This window comes from Protopterus annectens, chromosome 5.part0 (assembly GCF_019279795.1).
Source record: "Protopterus annectens isolate FY-2018-M chromosome 5.part0, PAN1.0, whole genome shotgun sequence".
In the NCBI taxonomy this organism is placed as follows: domain Eukaryota; kingdom Metazoa; phylum Chordata; order Ceratodontiformes; family Protopteridae; genus Protopterus; species Protopterus annectens.
In genome coordinates, this window is record NC_056735.1 from 341857034 (window position 1) to 341869134 (window position 12101).

Sequence of the window (12101 nt, forward strand, 5' to 3'; positions counted from 1 at the left end):
TTTTATAGACTGATTGTAATGTCAGAAGGAAGGTTAGCAATAGATTGTTCCTTGACAAAAAAAAATAAAAAATGGAAAGTAAATATTTTGTAATATGCATCTGGCAGCTGATGGATCTCAAAGTGAATGGGAAACAGGCATAAACATTCTCCCCATACCTGTCAAATTCCTTGCTGTCTTTTTCATTAGGGACAGGGTTTGAGGAAGCAAAAAGTTCTGAGCTAGTGTCCCTGTCCAAAGAGACTGCAACTGGTTTAGCCACAAGGTTTCAGAAAAGAAACACGTCTGGCACCTTACAAAGTCTGTCGGATTGCATTAAAGACATCCACCAGAGCCTTCAGAACTGGAGAAATAGCCAAGGGCTTTGGGGTAGCCATGCCGAGCAAGCCATAATATATTGTTTGAGCCTCTGAAACTTCTCTTCTGTTCCATTTGAAGAATTCTTTTACCTTAGATACGGTGTCAGAGAAAGAAATTTCTTCATTAGCTAATCTGGGAAAAGAATATCCTCAGATTCACAGATGATGGGAAAAGAGAGCTAAGAAACATTAAGACTTTCGTCATCAGAGTCTAAAACTACCTCTTTCTCAGAGGAAGAAGGAGCTCTCTCTGTTTTTACCTGGGTAGACACTGAAGGATAGGTAAAAGGACTGTATTGTACCAGTTTTCCTGGGAGCCGTTCTAACTAGAGAGAATAGAAGTGGGGGATATGTTTTGATTCTTTTGGGACTTTTTCCTGTGGGGTCTCTAGTCTGACAGTGTTAGAGAAATAAATGTCCAGACCACCATCATTGATGCAACTACAACCTCCCTTACCAGGACTTTACAAATTCCTCACTCACTCTCACTAAGAATGAAGTAAGGTTCTACTTTCTTGGCTAAAGATGCCTGAAGGCCTGGCAGTTTGTGCAGTGTTCCCAGTCCTTAGTGGCTTCCCATGCAGCCTCATCGGAGGGACCATGTATATCAGACTGATAGTCAAAGGCCTCTGAAACTACCTCATTAGATCTGTTTGTCTGTCCCAGACCACTGTAAAGAGGCAGATGACTGAGTCTTCTACAGAAAACTCTCTTTAAAAGATTTTGTCTTTTTTCTTTAATTGAGGGTGAGATTCAGAAGCTATGGTCAGTCACACACACCAAAACCTTCAGACAGTGGTCCCCCCCCCAAAAAAAAAAAATCTCAAGGAATTGAGCCTATTTCTAATGATTTTAGGTGCAAAAGATAAGCAAATATCACAGGACCTGATGACATGGCTCTCCCTATGAAAAAACACAGGCCAAGTGGGTGTCCTTATACGGTATCTGCCATTCACACACATTTCCCTTTCCTGACAGACATAAGCCACACTTTAAAATAACCGCTCCCAAAAAAAGTAAGAAAGTCCCCAAGAGGTCCTTATTTTCCCATAAAATTTCAATCTGACTGCATATACTGAAGCTATGAACAAAATGAAGCCTCTAACTAAGCATACCAATAGTAAGAAAGTTCTAAATTTTGGCATCCATACGCCCTTTTTATGCCACTACAGCCCAGCCTAATGACTGAGTGGAAATATGTTGCATAAGGAAGGTTTCTGAAATCTTTAGTATACTGGCTGGATGTCTGGTATCCTTAGCAGGATACATTCCATATAACGTTATGCTACCTTCTGCAACAGTGACCTAATGAACATCAGTTGTAGGATTTAAGTCTTAAAGCAGAGTTTTGAGGACAGTACAGTATTTTAGCAGCAGGATACTATACATCAGTTGAAAAGATGGCCCTGAGCAGATGATTCCAGTAGCCACAGATCAGATCTCAGTGACTAGATGACACCTCTTCTTTCTTCCCTTATTCCTCCTGGCTGCTTACGGAGAGGGAGTCCATCCCTTCTCTCTCTCCCTCCTCCTTTTTTTTCCTTAAACCTTGCTTGCATGCTATGAGGAAAAATTTTATGGGGGGCCAAGATTCTCAGACTCTAGGAGGAAAGGGGACCTTTCTACACTGCCCCACAGCATCTTCTTTGCTATACCTCCAGTCTCATCTTGTTGTGATGATGCATAATGATGTTTGCACTGCTCCTGATACTTTACCTCCGGCCCGCCAGTGGCCACCACAACAACCCCAATTACACCAACAATTGGCGGTGGGTGATGCTACCAGTGACAGGGGAACAACTAGACACCTGGAGAGCTAAAGCTAACATTTCCAAGAAGAAACTGGCATTGCATTAGAAAAACTGGATTTTGCAGACTATAGACAAAGGTTACAGGTTCCATTTTCACACCCCCCAGGAAGAGAGGAATGCCAAACCTACCACCTTCTCAAAGGGCAAAAGCTCTAAAACAAATATCTCAATCTCAAAGAATGAGAGTTGTGAAAAGGGTACTCACTTCTTGGAGCAAGAAGGGGATTTAAGGGCTTCTCTCTTCCTGGTACCAAAAGAAAAGAAAAATGGAGACAGACCCTAACATATTCCGCTTTTAAACACACATCTCAATTGTCCAAAAATTCAAATGCTGACCCTACAGCAGACCCTTCTTTTCCATGCTGGGGGTAAGGAGTCTTGGCTGGTAACTTAGATCTCTCAAGGAGGCATACCTGCACGTCCATATAAGATTAATTTAGAAGATACCTCAGATTTCTTGCAGGATCAGAGCATTATCAATTTCAGCATTGCCCCTTGGCCCAAGTACTGCGCCAGAGTGTTCACTTAAATGCCTGGCATCGTAATCGCCATTGCAGACTTCAGGAATTCAAATTTATCCCTACCTAGGCTATGGACTAAAGCATCTCTGCACATATTAAAAAAGAAAGAAATGATGGTAAAAATGGCAATCAGCAGCATCAGACCTTTTCTCCAAAGAGGCCCAGTTGATGATAAGGACAGACAACACCACAGTTATGTGGTACATCAACAAACAGGGGGACATCTTCAAAACTCACAAAGAGAATGGAGATTACCACAAATAGACTTGTTTGCATCCCCTCTCAATCACCAGTTGAAGAATTCTGCACAAGGACTTACCACCCACTTGCTTGGAAGGTGGACAGGTCTGGAACTACAGGCATTATGGGCAGTGCACCCTTCCTAATCTTCCCATCAAGACAGAGTGTCCATGAGAACAAATTGTGTGGCCTCTTCATAATAGGAATCATGTTAGCTTTAAATTTAGTTATATAGTGAAAATGAACAAGCACAGGAACCTGTCTAGTTCCAACCTCACCACCACGAGTGCTGAGGACAAAATAAAAAACAGAGAAACTAGTGGTCTTAAAACTTCATTGATGTGCTCTGTCACAATAATTTCCAAAAGTCATGAAACCCAGATAGTGTTCTAAAGCAACAAGCCTTTATTCATCACAGACAAATGATCCTCATTAAGAAAAAAAAAATTAGAAATATTTCAACAATGTTAAACATATTCACTTTTATATACTTAGAAGTAGGTGTGGAAAATATATGCATTGTTTAATTTTAAACCAGCCTGTTCATGACAAACAATATAAACAGTGCTGTAAAAGTGCATTTTAGAACAGCAAATACCCACCCCCGCACATTACTACTGATCAGATCAAACTAAATCCTAGATAATGAAAACACTACCTATTTGCAATCCACATTCCAAGATCAGGTATTAAGAAAAGCATAGCATGTATAAATAATATATATATATATATATATATATATATATATATATATATATATATATATATATATATATATATACACACACACACACACACACACACACACACACACACACACACACACACACACACACACACATACATAAAAAGATTTTTAACTAAAATCGCTTTCCGCTAACTAATACAATAAAGCCTTCATCAGGTCTGTGACAATAACAAGAAAAACACATAGCTATCTAACTATAATCAAACTAGGACACTATAAATATAAAAATACATCTGTCTAATAATATCTTGTAAATATCCATCCATGTGTATTATTGTGCATAAAAAACTAAGTGGTTAACAGCTCAGAAAAAAATGTCACTGCTTTGCAGCCCCAAAAACATGTTTATACAATGAAAACTAGAAGAAAAAAACACAAAAAATACAGAAAACAGTGGATGAAGTAAACTAGTAATGTATACCTGTGCAGGTGTGTGCACGAGTGTGCATGAGCTTCCTTCAATATGATAAATGAGAGAGTTATACCAATACTGCATGGTAATAGCGGCATGAAAAAATGTATATTTTTGAATTTACCATTTAAATCTCTGGTGTGATGCAGTAAATCTAATCAAAGCATAACTGAGGTTAAAGTATACATACATATGTGTATACACATTCTACACAACATTTTTATTATTATTATTTAGTATATTTTTAGTACACAAAAATATTCCTCAAAAACCTCCCTAAAAACCTTTACAGATTGTGTGGCAGCTTACGTAAATTCAACTCACTCTTAATAGAGCAATAATAGTTAAGTCCTGGTTTTCTGAACACATTTAATTTCAACTGCCAGCATAGTTCTTTTTTCTTCAACACACCATTGACACCACCTTCAAGCTCATCCAGGGGTGTTCTAATAAGTGTTTGGATAAGGTGTTCCTCTGGCATTTACGTCTGATGTCAGAAAGATGACCTGAAATCCTCCTTTTCGGCTTATTCATAGTCTTACCCACATAAAATGCAGGGCACTCGTTACACATGGCTGTATATACAACTTTTTTCAGTATTACAGTTACCACTTGCTGAAGATTTAACCATCTTTTAAGATAGGGACACTCAAATGAGTCGCACTCCCATCAAGTATTCACAGAACGTGCAGTTGGGTGGCCCACAGATTTTAGTGCTCATGTCGTTCTGGTGTTCCTTATTTTTCTTTTCCATATAGCTATGTATGCTTCTGCCCTTTTTATTTACAAAAGTAGGGTGATCTCCTAAAACCCTTGCAAACTGCAGACTGTCAGTGAGGATGGCCCAGTTCTCCTTAATAATGGCTTTAACTGTATTGAAATTCCAGGTGTAAGTTAGAATGCAACTCTCCTTAACTTTTCTCTTCTTTTGGGCTATGGTGTCCTCATTGTATAATTGAAAAAATAATATACGGGTGAAAGTGCTTGGAGTAATTTTGTTTCAATAAAGACTGTTTGTTTCAAAGACCTTTCGGCCGTTGCCAGTAATTTCACCTTGGTTGGAACAAGTTGGATTAAGTAGCTGCTAATTACGGGTCCTGAACTGCTGGGCTGTGTTTTTTTCATTCTTGGTTTTTTCGTTTGTTTTTTTATCTCATTGTATAATTCTACCTAAAGGCCTATTCCACATAAGTTCATAGGTAGGTACTAGGCTATTTGCCCAAGGGCCTAAGTAAGCCTAGCCAACAAGGTTCCCTGGCTTACGCCACCCAAGAAAGTTATTTTCTTGTGCCCCTGTTGAGCAGAGCCACAGAAGTGATCCCCAGGGTGTATTTCCTATTTCCCATCCACTCATCAAGATTTTTCTTGAAGAGTGCTAATGAGGAGCTTTGCTTGACATAGATGGATAGCTTGCTCCGGAGTATGGGAAGTCTCTGGGACAGGAATCTATCCCTCCAGTATTTCCTATGTATTGTGGTGACAAGGTTTAGGTACCTAGAGTATGTAGCTCAGAGGGACTGGGATTTCTGTAGGTGTAGCATGTCCAACAGCTCTGGGTTTGACATACCTTTAGATATGTTAGGCAGAGATCACCTTTGAGTAGGCGATATGCTACGGAGTAAAGCTGGAGTTGTTTTAGACGATCAGTGTAGGGCATCTGTTTAAGGCCAGTAATCCTCTTTGTGAGGTACTTCTGTCTCCTTTCCAGCTGCTGCAGATGTCTTGAGGTACATTCCAAAAGGGGCATTGTAATGACCTCTTTTTTCCTGGAAGAGAACCCTTTTGTGATGAGGTGTGCCATGTAGAAGGATTTCCTGACTACTGTGGCGATGTGATTATCAAAGGAGAGACTACTCTCCACCTGGGTCCCAAGGTCTCTTATCACACATTCGGCATTAAGTAGACTGCCGCCTATGTGGTAGTTCACAGGTACAGAGTTTTTACCAAAGGGAATGACAATGCACTTTTTGGCACTGAGCTTGAGGCCATGGCTCTGACACCAGGCATCTGTCTCAGTGAGGCCCTTATGTAGGATGTCCACATCATTTGGGGACTCGACTATGGCTCCTAGTTTGCAGTCATCTGCGAACTTCATTAGCCAAAGGCCTTCTGTGTTAGCCTGTACTTCAGAGAGGTAGACACCAAACAGGAGAGGTCCCAGGACTGAATCCTGTGGTACTCCACTTGTCACTGGTTTGAAGTCAGATTTGGAGTCTGCAACTTTTACAGTGTGGGTTCTGTCAGTGAGCCAGATGGCAACCCATCTTGTGACGTAGGGATTTATACCAAGTTTAGTGAGTTTAACTATAATTCCAGAATGGGGAAGGTGTTGAACACCTTGATGAGGTCAAGATAGCCTGTGTGAACCACCTTACCCTTGTCTGCGGCTTTGGTGAAAAGTCGCTCAAGTTCAGGAGGCATGATCTGCCTTTTACAAACCCGAACTGCATCATCATTAGTTGTAGAATCTCTAATGGGATCCAGGATTATATGTAACGTGTTTCATTCATATTCTCTGTTTAAGAAATAGTTTTCAAGCTCATTCATATTTTTGAGAAAAGAGGCCAAATCGGTGGTAATGCCGTGGGATTTTATTACATTGTGCTCAGTTTTTACTGTATGAATACTATCTCTGTGAAGTAAGTAATCGACTCTTGTTGGTTTCCTGTATGTCACTAATTAATTTTCCTCTGTCTTTATCAATACTGACAGTCATATCAAGGAACTGCACTGACTCTGACCTGATGGAAGTGGTAAATTTCAGGAATGAGGTGGTGTTATTAATGTAATGGATAAACTCAGTGAATTTAGATGTCTTACCTTGCTAGACTATGAATCCATAATCAATAAAGTGAAGGTAGCTGGTCTTAAAACTCCAGTATTCACTTTGCAGTAAAAATTCCTCCTCCCATTTGCCTAAGGCTACATTGGCCAGGCTAGGGGCCATAGCTGCACCTATGGCTATCCCCCATCTGTAATTCTCATACTGTGGTCATAAGCTGTTTTGTTTTCCAGGTTAACCCATTTTCAGACTTCTGTTCTCATGAATGGCAGCCAGTTAATCATGTTCTAACTAACAGAACACAGCTGGTTAGTTTAATATTTTATCATAGGTTGTGTCCTTGACCGGTGAGCACTGTGGTATCACCATTGGTGTAAAACTGCTGTTTACTGTTTTGGGGAGATACTCCTTTATTCATGATTGTGTGACTGTAAAGTTAGTATCTATCTACTAACTCTACAAGTTTATACATATAGTAAGTTAGTATATATAGGTTAGAAGATTAGAGGTAGTGGTATATATATAGCATATAAAGTTAGGGAGATGTAAGGGAGAGCCCCCTATGTCGGGTGCTGGAGGGCCTGGAAAATTTTCTGTTGATGTACTGAATGGTTGTAATTATATTGTTTTCTTTTTTCTTTTCCAGTCAGTTTTGAAAAATTTTTTCAGTGATTGTGTTTCAGACATTCCTTAAGGAAGCTTCATTTTCGGGTCTATATCATAAGATCGAAATTTCAAAACTTCGAATCTGATATGGTTGACACCATATGATCGAAGTTTTGAAACTTTGAATCTTTTAATGGAGATCTCCCTTTTCTGCACTGTAGTGCGATCTCAGAGTTAGTATATTTAAGTAGCGGGGGTGTGGGGGTGCAAGTGGGCTTGCCCCCCTGCTTAGAGTGTTTAAATGGTTTGTTTATGTAGGTTGTTGTGCTTGTATTACATTTTCGAAGTTTCAAAACTTCAATCATATGGTGTCGACCATATCAGATTCGAAGTTTTGCAACTTCGATCATGTAATATAGACATCATTTTCATATATTATTAACCCCTCTGCCAGCTGTGACTTAAATTGCCTTGTATTTGATTCTTACAGGTTATCTAGAGATGACTGTTTTCAGCTGTTGGCACTAGAAAGGAATACAAAATGTAAATGGACTTCACACAAAATGTATATGTTTTAACATGTGGGATATCTATTTCATGTAAACAGTAAGGAAAGGAAAGGAAAGAGTGGAATATTGGTTTTGTTCTTGTATGTTTTCTTTAAGCAATAACGGACGTGTAGGTGTGGGTATATTGAATATTTACCCAAAGTTGGCATGGTTTGATTATGAGGGTGAAGCCTAAGTGATTAAACAAAGCCAACCATGGGTAAATCTTCAATATACCCACAATCACTAGTCAGTTACTGCTGTTATAGAATGACATTATTTAAGAAAGAAATTACTTTTGTTAAATAATGTCTTTGTATAATGGCGCCGTGTTGTTTCTGCATTTATTGATGTACTGTGCATGTATATGGACTTGCGTTCCCACATTGCACAGTACTTCAGTGTTGTGGAAAGCAAGCAATGGAGAAAGGAAGATCTACATTTTTTTTGAAAAAAAATGTAAAATCCAGACAGTTTAGAGGTGTGAGTGTTAACAGGGCACAAATACATGGAAAATCAGGTATGTTTCTTTAGTTTTGCAGAACATGCGTGATTTTTTTTATATTTGCTCTACCTTCCATATGTACCTCACAACCTCTTAGCTCAAGAAATGTCATAGAGCCTTAAATAAGGAGACAAAGGTCCCTATTATAAATGTTGCTCTTGTAAACTTAGAAAGCTGCTGGAATAACAGGATTTATGTATTGTGCATTGTCTGAAGGATATAAGTTCTGCAATTAAAATGTGCTGCCATTATTTAATGACTTTACTCAAGTGATTTGCTGGAAAACCACAAATTTTATGAGGGTCAGCTAAAATATGAGGCAAAATTTTGGACATTGTGAAAATCTAGACACTTGTAATGTATACTTCCAGAGCTCATGCTAATAGAAGAAAATCTGGTCACACTTCAGCGACTGGAATTTTTTCTATTCGTATATGTTCAATTTACAGTGGGCAAGCTGGTTGGACTGACCAATCAGTGTGCACATTTTTGAATACTAACAAGCTATCATTGTATAATTTACATATTTTATACCATTCCACCCCCCACCCCCCAAAAGTTCTGAAATTATGCAGATTGGTTTATCTTCCTAGGTAAAAAGTGAAATAAAATAAATATGAATTATGTTTGGTATAAAAAGTAGTGAGAATTTTTAAAATGCAGTTAAAGTTGTGAACATTTTTTAAAGAACATACAACCTCTAGTGGTAATGTCTGTAAAATATGATTTGTATTTCCATTCTTTCTTCCAGGAAACTGATGTTTACAGATCATTTCAAATTCAGGAACCATAAGGAACCAGGAAGACTTTCTACAAATGTTAGCACACACACACTATTCTTGTTCTTTGTGTCCTGTACCATTTGTTGGTTATCATTCCTTGACCTACTGTTGTGCCATGTAGGTTTGCTTTGTGCACTCCGTCCTTGATGCTTTAGAGTCCAAGCCAATGGCTGTCAGTGTGTGTGTGTGTTTAGTCTTTAATCTCACTGTACCCCCAGTGTACCTACATTGCTGCAGGTACAGTTAGCAGCATTAACAATTGTGGTGCATGTAGTAACTGGAAGGCTTGGTTGCCATTCTCAGTTGGTAAATGTTGCACATGTTTCAGTATAAACAAAATGTAATTATTGTTAGTATAATAGAACATGTTTTTAATCTTTCAACTTTTCCACTGATCCTAACCTTTTCTGACCCCCAAAAAACATAAAAAAGCTTTTTAAAAATTAAAGATGTGAAGATACTTGAAAATAATTTTAAAAGAAAGGGAAATGCCTGCAGGGACATTGTATCTTTATATATATATGGACTTAAGCCTTTATTCTTATTTAATGTTAATTACTTGGTTCTTCTAATACTAAATGTTGTGCATTTCTCATCTAAGCCAGTGTAGTCTGTACCATCACTTAGCTATGGATGTATTAAAGCTGCTTTAGTGAACTGATTGTAAACTGAATTGACTTAATATGTTCTCGTGTTTAGTCTGTAAGCGGATTTGTAATTTTTGTCAGTTTTTTGCCTTGTACTAAAATGTTTCAGCCAGCATTTAGTGTTCAGTTATTCTAAAAGAATCAATGTTAAAAAGCCTAGTGGATATTTTAGTACAATCCAGATGAGAAAAAAAAAAACTTTGTAAAAAATTGACATTGAAACAGACTTTTTAAAGAGATACCACCAGCTTGCATGCTGATGAGAATGCATTGATATTGTGAGCATTTGTGATACCTGTAAAATTAAATAAAATGTGTTTTTGTTGTCCTTTGTGTTACTTATTGCTTTAATGAGCCACATCTTAGAGTTACTACTTTATCCTGTGCTGCTGGACATCTGAATAAAGATTGCTGGGGGAGAAAAAGTTAGACATAATGATTCTTCACTGAGTACAGGGGGACATTGAGCAATATTTGACACTTTTATGCTGAAATATTCTTTTGTGCTTATTTTATGTGCTAACCAGGTGAGCCAACTAGGCACAGCTGTCCTTTTTCTGGGAAAACCTGGCAGCACTGCATGGTTAAGTGACTTGCTCCATCATGCACTATGCAGCCAGCTCCGTTGGCAAACAGGGATATAGCCTTGACTATGACGAAGCAGCTGGAGTTTGATTAGCAGCTAGGACACGTGTTGGAGCTGATGGGGAGGGCACAACAGAGCATGCCTAGAGCACATGGTCCTGTGGTTGAATCTCTGGTGGAGACCAAAATCCCCAGTGTTAATCTTGGCTTCCAGGGGACAGAAGTGCCTTAAGTGGTCATGACACTCATGGAAATGGGTGACATACCCTCACTTACACCCACTGCACCTGATTTCCTGACCATATTGCTGGCCATGTGCAGTGGGATTAGAACTATAAACAGTAATATCCCCAACAAATGCTGTTGGCCACCTCAGTGCTGGTTCCCCTTGATCAGCTCTCTCCTTGGTTTATTAGGAAACAAATATACCAGCAGACCAAGAGAGGGTCTGATGGTTTGCAGGCAGCGGATGCAAAATTTTCAAAAAAAAAAGACTTGCACATATGTAAATGAAAGTTTTTGCCAGTAGGACTTGGCAGCAAATGCTATGACTGCAAGAAATCCTAATTATCTGTCACTTAAGAGGGTCTGTCTATATATGATTCCATTTACTGAGGCCACATTTTGTCCATTCATAATATGATGACCTTGGAAACCTCACCTTCCCATGGTTTTTCCCCATTGTCATCTGCTATACATTTTACAGTAAGAAAACTGCTACGAGAATGGTAATTATTCAGTTATTGGTGGATTTGTGTTTGCATGCATGCTTCTTTGTGTGCACTTTATAATAGTATTTATTTTTAACTGGCACCTTTTTCCTGCTTGACTGTATGCTGTGCCCCTCTGTCTCACTACTGAAATGCAGGCATTGTGCATGTTTGTGTTGTACTGTTTCAGTAGTGATGCTGAACTTCTGCTTTCTCTTACTCATTAATCAACTCTTCATTACGTCAATTATTAGTTCTGAACTCTTCCTTCTACACAAACGGTTTAAAGGAATGTGTGATTTTAGTAGATACTTCAGCTTCATAAGGACATTGGCTCCCATGTTTTTTGCTATCATTCGTCTAAGTTACTGCTCTTTCTACACATACCAGCAGTTAATATCAAGCTGATGCCATGCATGTGTGCACCAGTATTTTACTTCTACTGAATTTGAGTACCTTGCTTTAGGTGGCTATATTATTCCACCACCCATCTGTGTTGTGCTGCTTTTGAGTATCATTGTTGTTACCCCCCTGTTTTCTGATGCATTGAGTATCATTGTTCTTAACCCCCTGTTTTCTGATGCATTGAGTATCATTGTTACCCCCCTGTTTTCTGATGCATTGAGTATCATTGTTCTTACCCCCCTGTTTTCTGATGCATTGAGTATCATTGTTCTTACCCCCTGTTTTCTGATGCATTGAGTATCATTGTTACCCCCCTGTTTTCTGATGCATTGAGTATCATTGTTCTTACCCCCCTGTTTTCTGATGCATTGAGTATCATTGTTACCCCCCTGTTTTCTGATGCATTGAGTATCATTGTTCTTACCCCCCTGTTTTCTGAT

General features: G+C 38.8%; 1 protein-coding gene across 1 annotated transcript in view; it reads left to right on the forward strand.

Annotated features, from left to right (window-relative positions):
- TSPAN7 (tetraspanin 7) overlaps positions 1 to 10289 on the forward strand; it is a 769211-nt gene extending 758922 nt beyond the window's left edge. Inside the window, exon 8 of the mRNA XM_044072309.1 lies at positions 9284 to 10289. The gene's annotated coding sequence lies outside the window, so the exon portion shown is untranslated. The remainder of the gene's footprint in view (positions 1 to 9283) is intronic.
- The last annotated feature ends 1812 nt before the right edge of the window (positions 10290 to 12101 follow it).